Raw genomic sequence first — 11,904 nt, 5'->3', positions numbered from 1 at the left:
ACATTTAGGGTTGTTCAAATTTTTGTGGGTACTCTTTGGCAGCGCTTCCACACTTGGCATATTCCAATGCTACTTGGAATAGCTTACTGCAAAAGTTCACTAGCGTTCAAATTACATGGATGCCACTGTGGTTCCAGAATGTTCACTGGAGGAACATATCAGTAACCTTCATATGCTTTTTCAAGTACTTTCAGCTGCACGTTTGAAGTGTCAATAGGACAACTGTACCTTTCTCCAGACTGAAATTCAGTATTTAGGCCACATTTTTAATAGCCAAGGTGTTCATTCCCTTCAGTCACATTTGTTGGCCATCCAGGACCTCTCTGCCCCATAGAACATGACAGAATTGCTGTCAGTTCATGGAAGTTGACATATTGTAATGACAGGTTGTGGCTCCACTGCATCATTTGTGCCAGAAGAATGTGCCTTTTGTTTGACCTAAGAGTGTCAGGATATGTTCCAGAAACTTAAAATTGCCCTATTGAGTGACAGGTGCCTTGTTCATTTTGATCCCAATAACTGTGACTTCGGAAATGGGAGCTGTGCCCTCATACAGATATTGTTCACAGGACAGGCTGGTTACTTTTGCTTTCAAGTTATTGACCAAGACTAAATGGAACTATTCCAAAATCAAGAAGGAATTGCTCACTATTACCTAAAGCATGATAAAGTTTCACCATTATCTGATTAATGTGAAGTTTTGCCTAGTGATGGATCATAAGCCATTTCAGACTGTTTCATCTGTACCACCATGCACAGCTTAGAAGCTGCTTTCTTGTTGTCATGGCATCAGTATGAAATACTGTATCACCCACATCAAAGCATACAAATGCTGATGCTCTTTGTCACCTTCCTGTTGGTCCTTACTCTGAATTTGATACACAGGGTGCTGAACTTTTACAAACTTTCGCCCTGAACTATAAGAAAACTGCACAGGCCACAGAAGAAGACCCGGACCTGAATTACATCCCTACTGCTTGGCCTTGTTCAGCGAAAAACATTCACAATTCTTTTGTGTGCCAATATTTTGCTCATAGGCATAGCCTCTCCATCCAGCACAGCGTAATTTTATTGCAACATGACTTTGGGCAATTGTGTGTGCTTATTTCTAAAGCATTGCAAAAAGATGTGTTGCAATTGCTTCACCAAGGACATGGGGAATTGTATCCACATTGGCACTGTACTTGGACAGTCATTGATGCCCACACTGAGCATATGAAGTCAGAGTGTAGCACTTAAGCTGAGACTATTGGTTCCACCGCAAATGTTTTTAGCTTGGCCAAAGTCTCAATCGCCATGGCAATGAGGGTGTACTTACTTTGCTGGTACCTTTTGAAAGACTCATTGGCTTATTGTTCAAAAATGACCAAATGTGTGTGAATTCCTTAGGGACCAAACTGCTGAGGTCATCTGTCCCTAGACTTATACACTATTTAAGCTAACTTATGCTAAGAACAACACACAAGCCCATGCCCAAGGGTGGACTCGAACCTCCAGTGGGAGGTGCTGCGCAATTTGTGACACGGCACCTCAAACTGAGCAGCCCCTCCATGTTGCAGCTCATTGTTACAGACTATTTTAGCAAATATCCATTTGCACTGCCCGTGAACTCAACTACATTGCTTAGTACCATCCAGGCAATGTCATATATTTTTTGCTTGGAAGGTTTGCCTGAAGTGTTGGTTACAGTCTATGTACCACAGTTTACAGCTCAGGACTTTGAACAGTTTTGTGTGGCCAATTATATCACTGCTATTACCTGTGCTCTGTTTCATCCTCAGTCGAATGGAGAAACTGAGCGATTTGCGCATATGTTCAAGTAACAGATGACCAACCTATGTGCCTCCCACACACGGGAGAAAGCATTACTACTCTCCCTCACGGCTAACCGATCCCCCCTGCAACGGTTTATCACCGGAGGGGCTTCTACAGTGCCAGTGCCACCGCACACTGCTCCAGTTGGTGCACTCACTCTAGTGCACGGCACCTCCCACGCTCTACAAATATCGCTTCGTGCCTAATGATTCCACTCTTTTCAGAGTTTTTGGTTGCACCGGATGCTAGCAGAGGGGAACAATTCTCTGAACTTTGTGTGCTTGCATACTTGAGGACCTGCTGGACTGCTGTGCCACCATCAGAACAAGATTCGTGCTTGTCACTTGTGAGAATCTTCCACAGATTTTCTGTCCCCAGATTCACATCCTATCAGGATCCTGTGGCTGATACGGGTGCCACTGGATGCCTCTTCAGCACTGCCTGCGAAACCGGTGGAGCTGGATCCCACCTTTCTCAACACTGCATCAGCTCACCTTCCAAGCACTCATCCCAGTGCTCACCACAGACCGGACACTGTCGTCATCACTGCTATCTCCGTTTTTCATCGTAACAGCTCAGGAAGAGAATGGACACCTTTCCGGGGTTTTCCAACTGACATTCCAACAGAGCACTGGAAAAATTGGAGATTTGGCCAGGGGCCTTGTGTTGGTCCTAATTGTGGCTTCCCCTGCCATACAGCTTCCTGCCCCTCCCCCATCACTTGTTTCTGTAAGATGGCTACCTACACAACAATGGTGCAGCATTTTGGGGGGAGGAAAGTGCAGTCTAAAAGCATTGTCTGAACACCAAGCAGAGCAGTACTATGAAATGACATCGAGACAGCTGTTACCCACATATCAATGGAAAGAGCGGGCAATGCCACTCCTTCAGGAAGACAGGATTCGGTGCCCCCTTTCGACACTGATTTAACTTGCAACCCGTCACTGGTCAGCTCAGCGTGATTGCAGACTTTGAAAGCATCGGTACTGAAAATTAGGGAGGTTATACTTAGCCTGTGTTCTGTGAGTAGTAATAGATTGTCAACATACTTACATAATATGAGGCACTACAACTTAAATTATGGTTCTCTTCTTTGTAGAAATAAAGTGTTACAGTAATCTTCAAGTGTTTTGTACAGACGATTTTGCACTCCTGTCAGCAACCATCACAACACTCTCCTTCCTTGTTGGTGTCAGTGCTGACTCCCACGGTAGCTGACACAAGAAAGGCACTGGAACATCATTGGGGCAAAATTGTTAGTATACAGAAGACAATATTGAAACATAAAAAAGTTTCCCTGATGTGAGTCGTTTATTTCTATTCCATTCAATAAACTTTTCAAACTACCTCACACATTAATGCCTTCCCATTGCGGTCACAGGAGGTGAAGAGTGTTACTTGCTGACAACAGCAATATAAAAATTGAAAACATGACACCAGAAATGTTAGAAGTAAAAGCTAACAAGGCACTTACATCAGTCCCAGATGGTTATTCTTAATATAAAAGAGACTAATAACAGCCGGCCAGAATGGCCGTGCGGTTCTAGGCGCTACAGTCTGGAGCCGAACGACTGCTACAGTAACAGGTTCGAATCCTGCCTTGGGCATGGATGTGTGTGATGTCCTTAGGTTAGTTACGTTTGATTAGTTCTAAGTTCTAGGCGACTGATGACCTTAGAAGTTAAGTCACATAGTGCTCAGAGCTGAGACTAATAACAAGAACTTCTATACAAGTAAAAAACCTAATACAATAAGCCTTAAAGTACAATATGAGACCTTAGGGTCTGTAGCTAGCACAAAATTTTTAGGTATGTATGTTGATCAGCAATTAAAATGCGATGAACATTTGTCATTTTCGTACAAATGTGGGTTCCAGCTTCCACGTATATAAGCTTTTCTGTTGTGTATGTGCACTTTTTGCAGCAAAAACATTTGAATATCATTGCAAAGACTGCAATTCACCCCCCCCCCCCCACAAAAAAAAAACAGTTGAAGACATTTATGTGAGTTGATATCATGTGACTTGAATTGACTTGACATGCAATGACGTGACGGACAGTGTCAATACACCTTGACATGATGGTGCCACGACGTGACAGTGCCATGACGGCCAGTGTGAAATGGCATTAAATAAATGTTACCAAAAATGCGAGTTATGATTTGTGAATGCAAGCACTGTATAAATTTTGGATTATATGTGGGGAAACAGTGCCCGAGTATAATGTGGCATGTATTAAACTAAAAGTTAGTTATTCAGGAAACCAATAACATTCTAACATCTTGGAAGAGTAGTGTGAGTTCAGATGATATTTACTTGCCAGCTGTTGGTAAGTTTACCATAGCAGACAGCATTTTCATCTTTGAGTTTTATTTCTTTTATAAATGTGTTTGTGGCGTCTGATTTGTCCCTTCATGAAATCTATTTTTGGCTACAACATTTGGATTTATTCTTACTTGTATTCAACTCTTTGTCACAGCTGTAATACCATAACCTACGCTATAACATTGATACCCACCCATATTATTTCAACTGACACCATACTGAAAGCTGTGAAACTATACAAATTTGTTGCATCCTTTGTGAATGGTAGCTCGTGGTACTATTACAGGGGGGCACAAGGTGTGGCGTCATGTTAGCTACATGAGTGATCCCCGCTTTAATAATCGTGTATTATTTTCAATCCTCGATGGCGACTTGTTACACTAAGTTCAAAAAAATACCCTGGGAGGTGTCGGAACGCCATTCTTACAACTACTTGTACCTGTGGGGTAAAGTACAGACAATTTACATGTAAAAGATCACGTTATTACAATGTAAAAGAAGAAAAAGCGAATGCAAGATAGTGGACTAGAGCGAAAATTTGTTCGTTTTCTGCAGTAGATAGCATTGCGATTGCTTAGTTCTGGAAAAAGAAAAATCACATCTGACAGAGCAATCAGTTGAAAGACAACTCCAGCTTACCAGTAGGCACTTCAATAAATTCTTAAGCGTCGAACCCCTCGTGCAACATGACACATGTTCAAAGTTAGACCTGGTCTACTTTTTCTGTTCGTGTCACTATGCAGGCGTAAACACACTGATATTCTCATACTGCAAGTGTTCGGCCTGTAAACATTGTCAATTTGTTAACAATGGTAAACGCCTACTGCATTGAAGTGCCGGCTCCTACCTGTTTGGAAAAAGAAGTAATAATAGTAATAATACAGTAATAATAATAATAATTATTATAACACAGGACAACAAAATTTAACTTTTTTCATGCTTTGGAAACAAAGTTAACTTGCATATGAAATCGAGGGAACTGAATACGAAAATGACAATAAAAATCCTGAATTGGTTCGAGTTTAAGGTGATTATAATGCGTCTGATTTATCTAGTGTTCGTGGGAAATAAACAGCAGTGCACACAGTGGGAGTGGTAAAAAACGACTTACCTAGATATTAGAAATGTGCGTTTTTGTCTTTTGCTTATACTGTAGGTCTGCAACATCTCTAGCGATCGTTCAACAATAATCAGTAACCATAAAATTGCTCCCATGGCTCTGATATCGTTTTTACATTGTGGGTATCACTTGGTGGAAATGTTCCTCTTGTTCATCGCTGATGGCACCGCAATTTTCACGGAAGAAGTCTATCAAGAGTGGCTAATGTTTTTTTACTAATGGGAAGCCTTATGTTAGTTATCCCACTCGCACAGAAAAGGGCAATATCTTGTACAGTCGAGCTGCAGGCCAAGAACTATGGCTGAACTCTAAGGTATTTCAGTCGTGTTCACTACAATTCACAGCTCCCAACAGTTTCACAAGTTGGCCTGTGTCTCCTTCCGGCGCACTGGATAACCAATTAGATTTGTTGGCAACACAATTCCGTTGTTCACTAACACAGCTTTCAGACGTATTTTTGACGCATCTATGAACAGTTAACATTCATCGGGATTTTGTTCTGTGTTAAGTTTACTCATAAGACCATTTACATTTTTACAGTACTCTACATCACTTCCCACTGAAAAACAACATTTCAGAGCCTTTGGTGTGTCTGAAAAACAGATACCTTAACGTCTTCCGCAAGAGCTCCCCACTGCTTGAGTCTAGATGCCAGCAATTCTGCGCCTCTTTCTGACAACCTCAGGTCCCTCACAAAATCATTTTATTCTTGCTAGAGTGACCAGATTGCGATTAGATGATCAGATTTTGATTTTGAAGTCAGGATCAGTGAATCACGACGAAACTACAACAGCTTTTGGCACACCTGTGTCGAGTTTGCCTGGTGGCTTCATAGGGTGAGCCACTGTAGTAAAATGCGGGAGGTTGTGGAACACATAGTTCTTGAGAGTGTGGCACAGGACGAACGGTTGAAGGGATGTTGGGACAAATGGAAGGCCACTTTTTTCTGGATACGCGCTTAGTTGGAGGAATCATGTTAAAATTGCAGTTTGTAGAATGATCGGTCGGCTCTCTCCATATCAAGGAAACAGCAAACGGCATGCTTGGTCTTTTTACATGACGCCAGTCCCACAAGTCTGTAGAATACGTATTAGGCCCTACAACAAATGAACAGCACCCACTTCTCGTCCAAATCTCCCACTTTACAACAAAAACACAAGTAGTTGGCGTTCTTTAACATTGGCATTAATTTATTTTTGGGCTGGTGGCGTACTTTAACATTGGTATTAATTTCTTTTTGGTTTGGCAAATGTTACCTCACCGCAAATATAGCAAAATTTGACCGCACTGTTCACATACTCACGCGACGTGTTTCTGGTCAGCATATATATAAAATTCTCACTTCGGCCACTATAAACATACAAGTCCTAGTAGGCCTTCACTTTGACTGGTACTAAATTAGTTTTTTGATGGTCAAGGGTCACCTTATCTCAAACATCAATTTTCTGTGCACTGTTAACACATTTAGGCGATGTGTGTCAAATTAGCCAGTTCAGCTAACGATAAAAGATATAACACAACAAAGTAACCTAATATCTCACCACTACCACCTCTGTGAATGCAAATTATAGCTACGCAAGAACTCTACACAACATGTTCTCCTAGTTCAAGTTTTTAATACGAACTAATGTATGACGTTCAGTGTTGTCAATTAATTTCAAGAAAAAGCACCTAACGGTGGTAAAATATCCGCTTTTATGTTTTCAGTGTAAAAATATCCCTTTTCACTCTTAGCAATAATTTAGAAAGCCACTTAACTACCACATAAAATTAATGTTAATTTAGGAAGATTTTTCTGACTGAAGAATGTCCGAAATCCAGCAGGTTTAATGGAAAAAAACTACTAAATTGGCAACACTGATGTGGTTGTTGATTTTTCTTTGTCGATGTAAGGGTACTAGCAATAAGATCAGCGATATAGCTAACGGCCAAAAAATGGATGTTTAATAATGAAGCAGACAATTGCTGTTGTAATGAACGCTTATTTTGCGCACATAGCCGTGTCCGGCGACAACATATTACTTCGACACACGAACCAACCCTCAAAAGCTTATGTCAGCGCCCTCATATGAATAAGAAATAAATATTTTTACATCCGAATCATTTTCACTGTTAACCCGTGTAATTTACGTTCGGCAGCCGAACTCGCATGTTGCAGTGCCACACAGACAAAGGCGTTGTTTGAAGATAGCTTGTAGTAGATAACCTATTTACTGCAATAGAAAATGTACCTCATAGCCTTTTGTCGTGAAAAAAATTATTCTCCTCGCAAGCGAAAATGCTACATGATTCTGAGTTCCACACTAATAAATTAGTACCTTCAATTTCTGTCATCAGCGAATATCTGAAACTACTGCAGATGTGAATAGGCCATATCGCATCTGAAAATCATTTACCTGAGAGCAAAATAACATGTACAAATTTCATGAAAATTACTCTCTCTCAGCTAGGAAATCGTAGATCGCAAATAGTCCTACCAAAGTGGTTCCGGTCGTAGACTTACGTTGGTCTTGAACAGTTCTTTTGCAAGAAAATACGTTTCCTTCATAGGTACCTCCCCAACAGGTTATTATGACTCGAATCCTCCTATCCCTTAACCATCTCATATCCAGGATACGCACTGATGACAAACCAAAAACTGAAATACTTTTACACCGTACTTTCATAAAATGCTCGACTTTTTCTTTTTGAAGGATCTTCACAAAACAACTTTTCATCTCTTCTCAATATTGAAACAAAAAGTTCATAAATGTAATAATTTTTAACAGTATTAAATGAAATATTGTAACCTAATACGGCTGTAGTAAGTGGTATAGTTGAAAAGCAATACTCAAAAGAGAAAAACCAAAGCCACTTTACTGCGTGCATTACACGTTTGGATGCAAGTGTTCGTCAAAGACAAGTAGATTATCAAACGAAAGAACCTGCAGATTAACGTAATAGACTGATCCTTCAATAGTCACAAAATGTAGTACATAATTCATTGTATCGAAACAGTGTTGAAAAGTGGCTTTCATTATGGATGCTATCATTTTTTAAAGTCGGGAAGTATTTATCAACAAATCTGTCACAGTACACATGTTTGGCGACTAGTTTCGAACGAACTTGTTCAATCTCAAGCATGACTTACTGAGGCTGCACTAAAAGTGCCTGATCTTAATAGCTAATATCAAAATGGTTATACACGCTTTAAAAAGTAATCGTACCTGACTGTCGGATTCAACTAGTACCTATTTAGCAAGTCAGTATCAAACTGTTTCATTCTGAGTTGCTAAATAGGCACATGTTAATTCTGTCAGTCATCTACGATTACTTTGTAAACCATCGTTTGCCATTTTGATGTCCGTTATTAAGATCAGGCGCTTCCGTTGCATTCTGAGTAGGTCATGCTTCAGATTGAACCACCTGGTTCGGAACTAGTCGCCAAACATACGTACTGCAACTGCGACAGCTTTTTAATAAACATTTATGAAAATATACATATATAAAGAGGTTGCTGGTCCTGCAACAACTAAACATAGAAAATGTAAAAATAAAATAAAACCTTCCAAATGCTCGACACCAATAGTTCCATTTTGGGGCTACTGTAAGAGTCATAATCTTTCCCGCGCGTGTCTCATCAACCATGTTTACGGCTGACAACAAAAGACTGCCGACAATACGGCCACTGCCCGCCACCAGCCTCTGTCTCTGCAGCCCTGCAGCGCCTGCGACACGGCAACCTGCCACACAGCTCAGATTTACGGTAGCTCCCAGGAGCTATAGCAGTTCAAGCATCTACTGTGAACGATGACGGGGCATATTAAACTGCGCTTCGCTGCAGTCCCGTTTGCAACCATTTATCACTCCTCATGCTTATTGAGTCTTTGAGCATACAGAGCACCGCACTTTCCAACGACGCGAAAAGTACGTACCTCTTGTCCATTCACCTGCAATTGACGAAAGTTACAACGTAAACCGGTCCAAGTCAGAACTGATGTTAGCTTAAAGATATTAAGTACGAAAGCTTCTGAATGGTTGCCTCGAGTCAGTGATTGCCGAAATGTTGCTCTCTCAGCCCAGACCACGCTGTAATGTGTCGACCTGCCACTGTACGTCATTTTAAAACGAAAGAAACTATTCACAATGAGATAAAGCTTCCAAGGTTTTCACTGGCCAGTTAAGAGGCTACAACAGTATGTTTGCTGAGAAAGGAAATTTCAACAGTACTCTTACGCTCTGGTTTGGGGTGAGGAAAGGAAACAGTTTCTTACAAAATAAAACTCAGAACTACTGAAAGACTTTTTATTAATTAGTAAACATTGTAATGCGACCACTTTATAATAAGTAGACCTACCTGCTACCTGTAATGTACTGACACTGAGAAAGTAAAAATTTGTGTAAGATATCGGTATGTAAATGTTATTTTGCCCTTAGGTAGATAAAATTTAGATGCACACGGCTACTGTCTACGTTCACATTTTTAATAGCGGTGGGAAGTTTTTACATTGGCTGGTAAAATGAAGAAAAAATCGTGCAAAGCCACTTGAAGCTTGCAGTACCCAGAGCTACCTGGTATTTCAGTCGCAAAGAGAATAGCAGCGAATGAGCTTACGACGGATGCCTGTGACATACACTTTCTACAGGTAAATATAGATGACATGCAGCTTTCTTGAAACTAATACGAGTATTCTATGGATACGTCTCTCACTCTCAGTTGCGAAAATAACTATTTTTCTTTCGCTAAAACCACTTTCCTCTATCCCTCGCTGGGACGACCAATTTATCTAATTTTGCAATCGTGGTTAACAAAGAGACGAACAGCTCAGTAAATGAGGATCCTCCTGAAAGAATTGTCTTATAGTCAGAGAACAATTAACCTTCGTTTTTCAGAACTGTCATATTCGAATATTTCGGAAAATAGAAACAAGCATCCTCAACCGAATTATTTGTATCTCCTCCACAGTGAGTGAGACAGCTAAAACAATAGTTGTTCCGCAGTGTAACACCATGATGTACAACTCGTCATAGACTCCTTAAGATTGGCATTCTATCTACTTCTCAGTTATTATTGTCACCGAATAGCCCACATTTCAGTATTATTTTTGCATCTCGTTTTTTTTTTCTGTAAAACTGGATTAACGCAGCATAGCAGTTCGCTACATTCCAATTACACTACAGTTCAGTCCTCTGAAACAGGCTGACAGTGTATGCAAATCTTTATAAATGATCTTTTACTTATATTAATTTACTTTTACCGACATGAACCGATAGAGGAACCAATGTTTTAAACAGACTGGCCGTGTATTCTGGGGCTGGAGATTATAGTCTTCATCTCGCCATCCTGGTTTAGATTTTCTATGGTTTCCCTAAGTTAGGCTTCTTCAGGCAAATGCCAGGAGAGTTTCCACTATAAGACTACCTCATCTCCCACCGTTGTCTACTAGACATATAATACGTAACTGTCTGTAGATGTGAATTATGTTGTCTTCGTTCTTCTGAAATTATAGTAGTGTGACAAGTGCAATGTACCTGTAAAACCTATCCACGGATGAGTAAATCACTACTACTAATTGTAGCTATGGGATAAGGAAAAGACGATTTACATGCAAAAGTTTGTATTAGTGCAATGTCAAGGGAGAGAAAACAAACTCAACATGGAGGATTAGAGCGAAAATTTGTTCGTCGTATTCTGCAATAGATAGTTTGCGACCGCATAGTTCAGGAAAAACACGGTTAATTGTTAATACTGAAACACATCTGCGGCGTAGGAACTATCTGCTCCTGCTTGTAACTAGTTGTTTAGAAAAAAACAAAAACAAATAAATAATAATAAAAAATATGTTTGGCAACTGAATTTGCATCCTGAAACTCAGATGGACGTATTGTTTAAAGAAAGCATGAAGATCTATAGATGACATGTTTACAGCAGTAGCAACTATACCCCAAATAATTTGTAGCGATATCTGAAAACTATTGTTTCGTTATTCTCCTAACGACTGAAAATGCCACATGATTCTTAATTCCACAGGGCTAAATCAATACTGTACCTTCAATTCGTATTACCAGCCAATGTCCAGAACTACTCCAAATGTGAATAGGCTCTACAGAAAGTATTCGCATATTATCTGGCTGTAACTTGTCTGACAGCAAAATAATATATTCACATCTCATACGAACCACTCTCTCTCCGTTACTAATATTGTAGGTTGTCTGCAGCCGTACCTATCACGAAGTGGTAGCATTAGCAGGCCTACGTTGGTAATCAATAAACGGTCTTAAATTGACGTTGAGTTTTATTTGTAAGAAATTATGCCTCGTTCCCTCCATTCTATCCCCCCCCCCCCCCCCCCCCCACACACACACTTCAAACAAACTAACATAGGCCGAGCATCTCTCTGCCTAACCATGTCGGATCCTGGATGCGCACAAAGAAACAAGCCACAAGCTGAATTACATTTATATTTTACTTCCGTGAAATAGTAGACTTTTTCTTTTTGTAAGATCTTTACAAAACAACCCTCATCTTCTATCAAAACCTAAACAGAAAATTATTCGTACAGGAATGTAATACTTTTTAACTGCACAAAAGGAAATATTGCAACCTTATAAGATAGTAGTACGTTGTAGAGTTGGAAAGTAGCACTCAAATGGAAAAAGGAACGCC

This window comes from Schistocerca nitens, chromosome 1 (genome assembly GCF_023898315.1).
Source record: "Schistocerca nitens isolate TAMUIC-IGC-003100 chromosome 1, iqSchNite1.1, whole genome shotgun sequence".
NCBI classification, from domain to species: Eukaryota; Metazoa; Arthropoda; class Insecta; order Orthoptera; family Acrididae; genus Schistocerca; species Schistocerca nitens.
Note: the sequence above shows the minus strand (reverse complement) of the source record.